The following is a 14228-nucleotide window of genomic DNA, read 5'->3' on the forward strand; positions in this document are numbered from 1 at the left end:
AACCTCTGCAAGCCCTGTTTCTGTGGTACACTCCTGCCAGAGACCTTCGCTCATCCTCGGCCTGTCTGGTAAAGGTACCCAGATTCAATAAAACCAGAACAGGGGGCAGATCCTTCAGTGTTGCAGCGGCCAAGCTGTGGAACAGCCTGCCCACTGACATACGTCAGATTTCACAGCTTCTTCCATTCCGGAGACGTATCAAGACCTGGCTTTTCCCCCAATAAATGTCCGTCTGACTGTTCTCCCGGTTATCCGTTAACAGAGTACTCTCCAGCGCCAGGAAGCCTGCAAGGTATCAGCCGCGCTCTACAAATTCCCAAAATAATAAATAATAATAATGCCCTAATTAGTATAGAGATATTAGAGATAGATAGGAGTAATCTTAGTAACATTAGGAACAATTAACTTGGTTGAATTGTTTGTGTTTTTTACCATTCTTATAATGCTTGTAACAACGACGAGTCTCATCTTTCTAATAATCGCAGTTCATGTTTTATTCACAAAGCTTAGAGATTTTCAATAAATATTTGAAAATGCATTTTCTTATCTTTTTCTTGTAACATCTCAGACATGCGTAAGTGAGAACGAAAGTGTTAGCTCTGTTTCCATTAAATCTGAGTGGGTATGTTCGAGGTTACTGACAACATCTATAACTCTGTAAGGTTAAGAGTTTAGATGTAGTACTGTGAGTTAGCCAAACAAAGCAACATTTACTGATTATATAAGAAGACTCATTGTCCCTGGCATATAGTATGTTGATCAAAATGCACAGTCCTACTAAATTCGTATGAACCATGTAAGATCCCCCATTAGCATTTAGAGCCTACCTTAGAAATGACATATAAGTATCAAAAAAGGAAGGTTTAGGACTGGCAAAAGGTACATTTTTCCAAGTCGAATTGGCAGTTCTAAAACTGTCTACCCAAGCAGCATGAAAGGACTTTGAGACATGCTTTGAATTGTCACTTCTGTGGTGGTACAATATGTGCTGCAGTCAACCTATAACAGTTGACATACAGGCCCTGGGCAGATTTTTGTACCATATTGTAGAGACTTAAGTGTAAGTTAAATATGCCAATCAGATGTTTACCAATTTGGCATATTTTTAGGAGACAAAACACATACACTGGAAACTGGACGGAAGTGCCCCAGTGCCCAGAGTCTAAAAGCCATCAGAAAAATCAAGCTAACAATGAGAGTGACCACACAAAAAGAGGCCTTTTCTTACTTATGATGTCTACTATATTGAGGGGGACCAGACATAGGTTCATGTAAAAATGTATGTGAAGGTTGATGGAAGGAGCGTCAAGTTCAGAAAAAAAAATCATCAATCCATGTTGCAATCCATGTTTTTTTATTTTTCAAGCGAATTTCACAAAGTTCAAGTTCCAACAAAAGATATTTGATCCATATCCAAAAAATAGTACGCTCAATCCAATATGAGGATTTGTTTCATTCAGATTAAATGCTTTTTCACAGATGAATAGTCAAAACTCAAAAACAGCCTACGCGTTTCGTCCTCCTAGGACATCATCAAGGCTGTAAAAATAATAAAACAGACAATCACAATTCAATTCTAAAAAATACATACACACTGTTACTAAAAATTAATTTACTATGTACATTTGTCTAATCAGAGATGGTAGCACTCTACCACTAGTTTGATGACAGGAAAAAAGAATAACCCTGCCTATGTAACATTCTATCATTTGCATCAGTATTCAATAATCCACCAGCCTAAGCATAATGTTCCCTGTTCCTGCATTTAGCACATTAAATTACTGTGAACAGAAATATATATGTACATACCTCATCAAAATAAGCATCTCATATGTGCTGATAGCTGAATCAAACTTCGTTTGATCACAAACAAATTCTTCACCACGATCCCAAAGCAGCGGGTCTATGTGTTGAAATAAACTATCAGTTTCGAATAGAGTGGAAAAATAATATGAACATTTAGAGCTTGTCCATGTCTAGTTAAATAACTATTCACAAGTGCCAGCCCTCTTGGACTATATCCTAGCACACCCCTCTCAAACTAAAATATGAAATTTTCATATATAGCGTAGGGGTAGATAGTCAAATGCAAGTAACACTGTTGGTCCTTAGAAAATGAACTCCAATATTGAAAAATAATCTGTCATTTATTGGTTAAAAAACATACTAATGCCTTATCTCAGGCTATTGAGGCAGGTAAACATCACGATTCTCACCATCAAAGTCCTGTGAAAACATCTTCCTGGCCCCATGGGGATTAACTTTAAGTTTAAATCCAATTGAAAAATCTTTAATAGGTACAAAGAAAGAGCACACTAAGGGGTCCATTAGGATGGTGGGCGGACTTTGCCCGCCCACCAGCCACGTGCAAAACGGGACCGCCCACCATCAGAGCGCCTGTCCCACCTTGGCCATTAGGATGCACGCGCCACACTGGGGGGCGCATCCTGTGTTTTTACCATTGCGGCGGGCGGTGCTGAAAGCGCCGCAATGGTAAAAATGCACGTGGTGCATTTCAAAGCATTACAAAAGGGTTCAGATGCTCCGTCCATCACCACCCCCTTTTTTACCGCTTTTGGCCGCCTTAAGTGTGGCAGGGTATGCTCAGATGTGAGTCCTTTGCTCACTTTGCCACTAGATTCAAGCAAGCTGGGCTGAAGACGGCTGGAATGCCAGAAACCGGTCCTCAGAAGCTTGTTTCCGGTCCAGGGAAGACATGGCTTGGCAGTTCGGGCTGGACTGTTCCCATGAGGCACAGGGTCAGACTGATTTGCATATAGCCATGTCTGAACTGGGGTGGCAGAGTGGGCTAAAGAACGGTGATGGATTAAACCCAGATCTTTTGACTGGGTGTGAGTGTTTGAGTGATTCAGATTCTCCGTCCATCACCACCCCCTTTTGTACCACTTTTGGCCGCCATAAGTGTGGCAGGGTATGCTCAGACGTGAGTCCCTTGCCAACTTTGCAACTGGATTCAAGCAAGCCGGGCTGAAGATGGCTGGAATCCAAGAAACCGGTCCTCGGAAGCTTGTTTCAGGTCCAGGGAGGACATGGCTTGGCAGTTCGGGCTGGACTGTTCCCATGAGGAACAGGGTCAGGCTGATTTGCATATAGCCATGTCTGAACTGGGATGGCAGAGTGGGCTAAAGAACGGTAATGGATCAAACCAAGATCTTTTGACTGGGTGTGAGTGTTTGATTGATTCAGATGCTCCGTCCATCACCACCCCCTTTTGTACCGCATTTCAAAGCACAACATGATAGGCACCGCGCTGTGCCTGTCATGTTGCACTTTGAAATGCGCGGGGGTACCATAGGTACCCCCATGTGCACCCCCCAGGCCCCCGGAGTCCCAGGGGGCCAGCAACGGGCCCCACAGGGAGTCTCCACATGCCTTTCTATGGCGGCATTGCCGCCACAGAAAGGCATACCCCAAAGCCCATCATAATATGGCTGGCGGTGTCTAATAGACACCGCCACCATATTAAACATTTTCCGCCCCAGCCGCAAGGCGACCGGGGCGGAAAAGCGGCGGAAGGTCTTTCCGTCCGCCGTGGTCCCCCTGCCATACTAATGTGGCGGAGGGAAATGGGTGTCGGGTGGTAAAGGATGTTGGGCTGATCGCCACCGCCCGTATGGTGGTGGCGATCCGCTCGACATCCTAATGGGCCCCTAAGTACTCAAATCCATGCCAGGTTGCACAAAGGACTAAATGCACTCCATTAATGAAAAAATCGGGCCAATCGATCTAAGTCTCACCTGATATTTCATGTGAATGAGCTGAGTGATATATTTCCTTCTCGACTACAGCAGGTCCTGATAAATCCGCTGTGCTTGGAAGTGCGCGCTACTACAGTCTTTTAGACTTCCAGGCACCAATCAGAATCGTGCATATCCCTGTCTGGGAGCTTGCATCTCTCCCTCTACAAGCCATCGGGTCCGTAGTACTACCTGTATGAGGCCACACTGAAAAAATTCAGCATGTGTGTGTGTGTGAGATACCCCTTTCACGCTGGCTCTCCCCACATCACCAGGTCGCGGCTGTGCCTTTAGAAGCCAGTCCGTCGGCGCGGAGCTCTGTGTGTCAGGCCATCGACATGACCCCCTACACTACCCAAACACCACTGCACTGCCCTAAACACTAAAACTACTCCCAGCACGACCTCCTACACCACTGCACTATACTAAAACACTACTTCCAGCATGACATCCTACATTACACAAACACAACTGCGCTACCCTAAATCCTAAAACTCTACTTCCAGCATGACCTCCTACACTACACAAACACCACTGAGCTACTAAAAGCACTTAGACACTATTCCCAACACAAAACTTCGAACAGTACAAAAACACCACTGCACTACTCTAAATTCTAAAACACGACCCCAGCACGATCCCATACATTGACCAAACACCACTGTACTACCCTAAACCTTAAAACACTACTCCCAGCATGACCCCCTACACTACCCAAACACCACTGCACTACCCTAAACACTAAACACTACTCCCAGCATGACCCCCTACACTACCCAAACACCGCTGCATTGTTGTAAACTCTAAAACACTACCCCAGCAGGACCCCTCACACCTCTGCACTATCCTAAACCCTAAAACCCTATCCAGAGCATGACCCCATACACTACACAAACACCACTGCACTACCCTAAACCCTAAAACACTACTCCCCAGCACAACCCCCTACTCTACCCAAATACAACTGTACTACCCTAATCCCTAAAACAATATCCTCAGCAAAATCCCCTACACTACCCAAACACTAATGCACTGCCCTAAACCCCAAAACACTGCCCGACCCCCCCCCCGACCAGCTCCTTGTCCGTCATCCCCCCTCCCCCCCCACAAACAAATGTGAGAGCAACCTTAGGAAATCTGGAACGTAACAAATTGGCTGATGTCGCAATTATAACAAAAAGGATACATGTGAGGTTGGACAAATAAGAATCTCAGGCATCTATGGATTTACATATAAAACATTTTACTTAAACAAAACAACTACAAAAAAGTAGGTACAGCCATAGCTTGTCATCCTTTGACAATTTGTGAATCACAGCCTGCAAGACAAAAAGAAAGATAAGATTGTGCCTCATGCGTCCATCAAAGGAGAGAGAGAGTGAGAGAGAGAGAGAGAGAGATAGAGTGAGAGAGAGGAAGAGAGATAGAAAGAACGAAAGAATGAGAGAGAGAGACAGAGAGAGAGGAAGACAGAAAGAGAGAGAGAGGAAGAGTGAGAGAAAGAGAAACAGTGTGAGAGAGAGGAAGAGACAGAGAAAGAGAGAAAGAGTGTGAGAGAGAGAGAAAGGAAGAGATAGAGAGTGAGAGAGAGGGAAAGAGTGTGAGTGACAGAAAGGAAGAGGTAGAGAGAGAGAGAGTGAGTGTTGACACTGTGGAGAAAATGCTCACTGCTCACCTGTCTGTCACCAGTGTGTTTCCAACCACGTGCTGGGATATAGGGCAGCCCTCAAGCTTAGTCGTCTGAAACATAGTATGGAATCAGTAATGGAAGAGTATATACAACTGCGCATGCCTAAAATGCTGTCCTGCCTTTGTGTATCCATGCTAGTTTACCCGATCCACTTCCACTGCCCAGAGGTGTCTGCCCGCCGCTGTGCAGCCAGGTTACTGCATCCCATCCACTTCCACTGCCCAGGGGTGTCTGCCTGCTGCTGTACACTGAGGCTGCTGTACCCCATACACTCCCACTGTCCATATGTGTTTGCCCACCGCTGTGCACCCAGGCTGCTGCACCCCATGCACTCCCACTGCCCGGAGATGACTGCCCACCGCTGCGTTCCCAGGCTGCTGCACCCCATCCACTCCCACTGCCCGGAGGTGACTGCCCGCCGCTACACAAACAAGCCTCTCTGCTCACCTTCCACCACCGGCGTGTGTCGAAGAGGGTCCACCACGTGCCGAAGCAATGTCCCCACCCATTGTGCACACGCGATGAAGCCGAGCTCACAATTCAGGGTGAGTGTTGATTGCAGGATGGCCACGCATCATTGCGGGCCTGCTAGACAAAAAGCAAGATAAGATTGTGCGTCATGCGTCGATCAAGGGAGACAGAGAGAGAGAGAAAGAGAGAGAGAGAGAGGAAGAGAGATAGAAAGAAAGAAAGAAAGAAAGAAAGAAAGAGTTAGAGGAAGACAGAGAGAATGAGTGAGAGAGAGAGGAAGAGAGAGATAAACAGTGAGAGAGGAAGAGAGAGAGATAGAGAGAAACTGTGAGAAAGAGGAAGAGAGAAACAGTGGAAGAGTGAGAGAGAGAGAAAGAGAGAGAGAAACAGTGAGAGAGAAAGAAAGAGAGAAAGAGAGAAAGTGTGAGAGAGAGGAAAAGATAGAGTGAGAGAGAGAGGAAGAGAGGGAGAAAGAGTGTGAGGGAGAGAAAGGAAGAGATGTAGAGGGAAAGTGAGAGCCCACACTGTGGACAAAACATTCACAGCTTACCTTTCTGCCACTGGTGTGTCTCCAACCATGTGCTGGGACATAGTGGAGCCCTCAAGCTTACTCATCTGAAATGTAGTATGGAATCATTAATGACAGAGTTAATGACAGAGTACATACAACTGTCAACGCCTAAATAGCTGTCCTGCTGCTGTACACCTAGGCTGCTGCACCCCATCCACTTCCACTGCCCAGAGGTGTCTGCCACTGCTGCACACTCAGGCTCCTGCACCCCATCCACTCCCACTGCCCGGAGGTTACTGCCCGCTGCTATGCACCCAGGCTGCTGCACCCCATGCACTACCACTACCAGGAGGTAACTGCCCGCCGCTGCACAAACTAGCCTCTCTGGTCACCTTTTGCAACCTACGTGTAGAAAATAGGGCCTACTACGTGCTGCTGCAAGTGCCAAGCCCGGGGCTCAGGGACAGGGCACCCTGCATATCATGCCGCCCGCTCCGTAGGCCGCCAGCTCTCACATTTGGTGCTGGGTCTTGTTTGCGCCATGGCAGAGGATATACCAGTGCACCTGCAGGCTGCATACCCGCTCAGCCCTTGCGGTGCCACTAACTCTGTGAAAAGCGAGGTGACGCCACGTGGTGGTAGGCCTGCGCTGTCTGATGACTCAGGCCCACACTGCAGTCCAGCAGGGCACACAAATCCTGAGCTGTCCAGACCGCCGGGCCCCGTACCTCAGTGGACAGAAAGTCACCGACCTATGCCGGTGGTTTGTGCCGGCCTCAGTGCATGCGGTGTGAGCAACTCTGAAATGGCGTAGAGCACGTGCACCCAGTCCTTTTTTTTGGCAGGGTCCCGTGTCCTGTGATGCCTGTGCTGGATGGGTGTGGTGTGGGTCTATATCAGCTGTGAGGGAATGGCTGTGGCGTACTGACAACTAGGCTGAGACCAGCAGATCACTGCAATGAAAACCTGGGCAATGTAGCGTTGTTGTCCTCCCCTGTAAGCATAAGCAGAGTGGGCTGACCTGGCGTATGGCAGTCCTGCGTGAGGCTGTGAAGCATGACTACGGAGCTATGGCCGTGACTCCGTCTTGAGCTGTATGAGGAATCAACTGATGCGGGTGTCTGTGTTGTAGTGCTGCTGTCACCCGGGTTGCAAGCACCAATGTGTCACTCTGTGAGCCAAATCCCACAACATGGCCAACATGGAAGGTACGGAGAATCACTGACCCTACATTCATCCATAGTTCCACACGTGAAAGATGGTGGAAATGACACATCTGTGTGGATATGAATGTTTTTTGCACATTCAGTTGAGTGTTGCAGCTGTAGCAATAAAGGGCCATGGAAAATTCAAGTTTCAGTTTTTGGCACATGGAGGGCAGTCAATTAGAGCTAAGCTTGTGTTCGGGGTTAGGCTGTGCCACAATATGTAATTATACAATCACTCCGCCAATCCCCAAGCACTTATAAATTCACTATACACTCTCCTTGCAGTTCTCTATTGATCCAGTCTCTATGTCGTACTTGTACAATGACGATACAAAGTTACATAACCAAAGTTTTCCCCCGCTGCCAAAGGTAACATTGTTGCATACGCTGTCCACAGCACAATGTAATGTGGTAGGGCCCAGGGGAGCATCTTGCATACATAATGAACACACGGACACATATAGATAGTTGAACTGGGTACGGGCACATGCGCTCAACTCCTTTTTATTACCAGAGTCACATGTTCAGTGACGTCTGTGCTGGATGAGAGTGGGTTGAGTGTAAGCCAGCCCTAAGGGAATGGTTGGTGCTGATAACAAGTACAACAGTGATCATTGGATCAGACACAGAGATTCAATCATAAAGGGTCAATGATTTGTGCTGCACTAAGGTAGGGGCAGCAGATGTGAAATAATAAAAGATTCTATCCTAAATGACTTGTGGTGCACTGAGGTAGGGGCAGCAGATATGACATTATACACAAAATATTGTATACGAAAGGGTCCATGAATTGTGCTTCATTGAGATAGGGGCATCAGAAGCATTTAGCATGTGCGCTGCTAGAGATGATGCGTGGCAGGCGAGCCGCACTGGGAGCAATGTCTGTTGCCTACTGGACTGGGTCATCTGCAATTGCGACTTGTTTTGAATGGTGAGCCCTTCCATCCGCAGTGTAGATCGAAGGCAGTAGTCAGCACAGACATCGAGGAATGTTTTTGTCACATTCTCTTAACAAATTCCGAGGACATAGAGCACAATTCTCTCTGCAATTAATAAAACAAGACTGAATTCAAATTGTGAGCTTGGCTGAACGCAGTGTAGGTGCATGGAAGAAAACATGAAATATGTATGAAATACATTGTCGAAATATGCAGGTTTTAGGGACGTCATAGTTCATATTGTGAGCTCTGCTGTCTGCAGTGTAGGTTGTCATTCAGTGTTCGTTTGGACTTGCAAGATGAATATGGTTGTTGTAGTAAAGCTATAACTGATATAAAACAAATTCTTGAAGCAAGGATACTAAAAGGATATTATGTAGGTTTTAGGGACATTGTAGTTAGTTGCCTACAGGACTCTGTAATTATTGAATCAAGACTCAATTTTAATTGAGATCTCTGTTGTCTGCAGTGTAGGCTGGAGGCAGCGTTCAGGAAGGGCCCAGAGCCACGTGGCGTTGAGTTGCGCTGCACAGTTAGTGGCACCTGAAGCAATCAGCATGTGCGGAGCCTGTGATAATGTGTGGTCCGGGCGAGCCGCACTGGTAGCACTGTCTGTTGCCTACTGGACTGCATCATCTGCAATTGCAACTCGATCTGAATTGTGAGCCCTGCTGTCCGCAGTGTAGGCCGGAGGCAGCTGTCAGCAAGGGCCCACAGCCACGTGGCGTTGAGTTGAGCTGCACAGTTAGTGGCACCAGAAGCATTCAGCATGTGCGCAGCCTGCGATGATGTGTGGCCCAGCCGTGCCGCACTGTTAGCACTGTCTGTTGTCTACTGGACTGCATCATCTGCAATCGCGACTCGATCTGAATTGTGAGCCCTGCTGTGCGCAGTGTACATCGAAGGTTGTAGTCTGTACAGACATAACTCTGCGGTGCTGTGCCGCTGGGTTCGCAAGGCGCCTTTTTCGAGGAGGCTGTGGGTGACGGTGGTGGCCTCATGGCAGGGTGAGGGCCATCACTCTGGCAGGCGCGTTAGCCTTCTTAGAAGTGAACCACACCCAGAGCCCCAGCCTATTTATTCACACTCCTACGCTAGAGTGGCGTATGTTTGACCAGCCTACTCCACTTCCACTTCTGCTTACAGGGGGGGCCAACAAAGCTACATGACCAAGATCTTCCCTACTCCCTGAGGTAACATGGTTGTGTCCACTGTCCACAACACTACAAGCACCAGCCGTATATGTCCACAAGGAGATGTCTGCTCTCTGCATGGTGAGGTCTGTCCAGCACATCACCGCTACACTTGGCATTGTGTGCATTCTTATTCATGGGTGACTTGCCTCCTTCACACATACTTGGTTCTCACCTCTACCAACATTCAGCTATTGTGTGGCTGAGGGACAATGCCATTTTCGAAAGGTCCGCTGCCCTGTTCTGTGCCGCCTCGGTGGTAGTAGGGGGGTGGGGTCCAGGGGGAGGTCCTGGGGATGGTGGCAGTGGGTGTTGTGGCCTTCTTGGGTGTCGGAGCTGCATGATCAGTAGCTCTATGACATGTGTTGGTCTTCAGATGTGGCTCTGGGCTGGGCTCCCTTTCATACTGTAGGTAGTCGTCCTGCTTTACACCAGTAAAAGGCAGATGTTAAATTCTTACTGCTAACGTGTCTTATCGCCTGTTTTTGGATTGCATCGCAGATTTGGGTGGTCATTGAAAATTTCGAGCAGTGGTGTTTTCGTGGTGTTTTTTGCACGGGAACACCTACTCTGCATATCATTAGCGTAAGTTGTCGCTCTCATTCGTGGCCATGTTTTTTACAGAAGCTATTGCTGGAAAACTGGTGATATCAGCAGTTTGCATCAGGTTGAGAATGGGAAGATAATTCTTTCGCCACTTTTGCTGTGCTAAGGTGCCGATAACTCGGCGATAAATCCTTGAGATTACGCCCCATTGTTTTTTGTTTTTTTTCCGTCTGGATTGGCGCAACCGGCCACTTTTTAAAAAAAAAGAATAATAATTCTTGGGCCCTAGGGGGTTTTGTGGGATCCCCTGAGCAGGCCTAGAGGGTCAGGTGTTTGTACCCTGCCCACTTTTCCTGTTTTTTCATCTTATTTATTGTGATTCACATGTAGCTACAACAAAGTCCTAATAAACACAAGGGCTTGTTTTAGAGTCACCCTATAACCCAACAGTGGGGACGTATTGCTGAGTTATCTGCACTTTAGCACAGTAAAAAAGTGGCAAAAGAATTATCGCCCCAATCTCAAGTTGAGAGACACTGCCACATTGCCCACAGGCTGACAGTACCAACACAGTAGGCAATCAACATCCTTCCACAGACATAGCTGCTGGCTGTGCTGCAACTGTTGGCCTCCGGTGCTTTCTAACTAAGAACTGCCAGAGTCGGAGGAGTCTCACAGCCAGCCCTATTAAACTTCATCACACGTCTTGGATGCATGTCCAAGACGTGATCCTGTATCCGCACCACCCGCGGTCCCAATTTGTAGTATTCCTGCACAACAAACCCCAACCCCAGCAGTTGCTTGACGCCTCTGTGCTCCAGATCCAAGATTGTAGTCACTGAAAAAGGGGTGAGCCAGGTCATGAAGTCTGGTAGTCAAAAGTAGTGGAAAAACTGTACTTTATTAGAAAAACATAAATTAACAACACAAAAACACCAAACAATGAGAGACATTCCCAACGGGGAACATCATGTGTTAGTATGGTCACAAATGTAATAATGTACAATGTATTGCACTTGGACAAACCAGAATGTTTACAGGTATGATTAATCCTGCACAAAATGACAGTAACAGAAGTTTTTGTGGTCGTAACCTTCGTAGGAAAGAAAAGGAACGTTACAACCAAACAATCTTCTGTTACGGTCTCATTATGCAGGATTTATCAAACCTGTAAGCATCACGGTTCATTTCAGCTTGATACACCAGCATGTTTACTTCACCCACACTGAGCAGGAACAGCTGGAGACCAAGCAAGGTAACAATGCCATAGCAGCCTTCCTGCACTTGTTGGGGGCAATTGACTGCACACATGTACTACTTGTGCCCCTGCTGACACTGCACACAATCATGGCAACAGAAACCATACGCATTACAACAATGTGCAGGCAAAACTGGACCACCGGGGCCTGTACACTAATGTTGTCGCAAACTTCTCAGAAAGTGTACCTGATTCCTACATCTTTTGCAAGCATCCCAGCCCTGGTACCCAGACCAGTCTTCCACCCAGCAATGACTGCCCGACCCTGCGTACCCAGACTTCAATGGTCACCTGCTGCCACCTGCGTGTCTCCAAGAGGGCCCACCATGTGCCGGAGCAACCTCCGCAGCCATCGCTGGATTCTGCGACACTGGCCCCCAGCGCATCCTGCTGTACCACGCCAAAGAGTCATGCCTGTACAGCCAGCTACATTTGGCATAGATGCGGTCCAGCCGAGCTCACATTTCATATTGGGTCTTGATTGCCAGGATGGCGTATCAAGGCATATGCATCATCGCAGGCTGATGTCATTTGAGATGTCATCAGTGATGTCATCAGTGATGTTACTGACCATGTCATGAATTATGTAATATGTGACGTCTTCAGCAGTGCATTGCGGGGGCGCCAGTTATATTTGGCTCAGCTAACTATAATGGACGAATTTCACTGTGAAATATCCAACTAACTATAACGTGCCTGAAACCTATGGTTTTTTAAGTGAATTTCTAAGGTTGTTTAAATACTGATTTCTAACTATAACATGCCTGAAAGCTACGTTATGTATATATATATTCTAAGTTATCCAACAATATATCATACATAAAAAAATAAAACCTTAATTAGCATTTACCATAGAGGGACTCAACAAAGTAAACCAACCAATAAAATAAAACTATAAAGAACTTTAACCGATAAATCAAAGAAACCAACAATATCAAAGGCATACTAATTTAAATAATGAAATACTTCAAAAACAACAAACACTGCAAAGATGAGAATACTCAACTGCATTCTATCACCAGACCATTAAGAAAAAATATATAAATCGAAACAACTACCTAAGCAAGTAAGTAAAACTTATATTTAAACTAAAATGTAATTATTAAACTTAAAAATGTAAAATAGCAAATACATGTTAGGAAAACTCTCTAACTTCTATCTCTTTATGTAGAGTTTCAAAATAAACTAGAGTGAAAACGATAAACTGCAAGACAATAACAACTTCCACAAACCATCCAAAAGATTAGGAAAGTAAGTATACAAAAAATGATAAAAAAAATACTATAAATGCACCCAAAAAACAAGCCAAAATAAACTTAGGGATCTCAAACTCTAGAAACGACTAAAACATTACCATTCAAAATGAAACATATGTTTCTTTACAATCAACAGAAAAGGAAGCACATGCTCCACATTAGAACAGCTCAACAGAAAATCTGCAAAACAGCAAATCTTTGTCAAACACCTAAAACAGAACATACATTTAAGTATGCAAAATAGAAGCAGTCACATTAATTTTACATATAAATAACAAACTTACAACTTTAAATTATTATATATATTTATACTATTACACCACTTTCAGATACAATGACATAATCTGCAAAATGCATCACTTGACAAAAAAAGAAAACAGTGAAGAAACCACATGGGTTATGCCTACAGCCAAGAAAGTGTATTATTAGAAAATACTAACTGGAAATGTACCAAATATTATTCCATTGCATGCTACGGGGAAATAATTATAAAAGATGATGTTGTAACTCATGTAAGAGATCCCAACCACCCCCAAATGTGAGAGAAATACACACAAGGGAAATATTGTAAGATATAAGAGAGGCATGCTCTACCTCCTTGGAACTCACACCCGAAATCATTAAAGATACACTTCCTTAAGTCACCGAACACATGACAGGACAACTTTCACCTATCCCCCTTTAAAATGTTTAATTGAACAAACTTAAAAAGTCACCAGCGATACCTCACCAACCCCTAGCAAAAGCTAAGGTATACACATACCTGAACATTTAGCAATTAATAATAATGAGGAACGTTTCCTTTTGGATGACAACCTAAATATTGAGAAATAATTCCTAACATCTCTACAGCTAGTAACTTAGTAAAATATAGCCATTGTCAAACATAGGTGATGTATGGGACCTTTAAAATGTGACCGAACTCATTCACTCACATATACACCATACATGATGAATATCAGAACACATATATCCCTTTTATATATGCCCTACTGCCAAATAAACAAAGCAGCACTTACTATGACTTCTTATCGTATAACTTATAAAGGTAAAAACTACTAACCCAAAAAATAATCATAGACTTTGAGCACGCCATGATTCAAACCATTAAAAAAATGTACCCTCACACAGCAATACAAAGCTGTTACCGTCATTTTGATCAAAGCATATGGAGAGACCTCCAAAATCTGCACTAAATGTAAAATATTCTTCAAATAGCCAATTTGCCTTTGAAATCCAAAAATGGTAGTACTAGTCTATGGCCTTGTCACAGAGGTAGCCAACCACTACAATTTACACTAGAAAGCCCTGTCTCAACAAAATGAAGACAAACTTAGTCCCCTAATGACTATTTCATAGACACTTGAGTGGGCAGAGTGCATCACTCCTGACACTGATG

Source organism: Lissotriton vulgaris, chromosome 3_1, assembly GCF_964263255.1.
Source record: "Lissotriton vulgaris chromosome 3_1, aLisVul1.2, whole genome shotgun sequence".
Lineage (NCBI taxonomy): Eukaryota > Metazoa > Chordata > Amphibia > Caudata > Salamandridae > Lissotriton > Lissotriton vulgaris.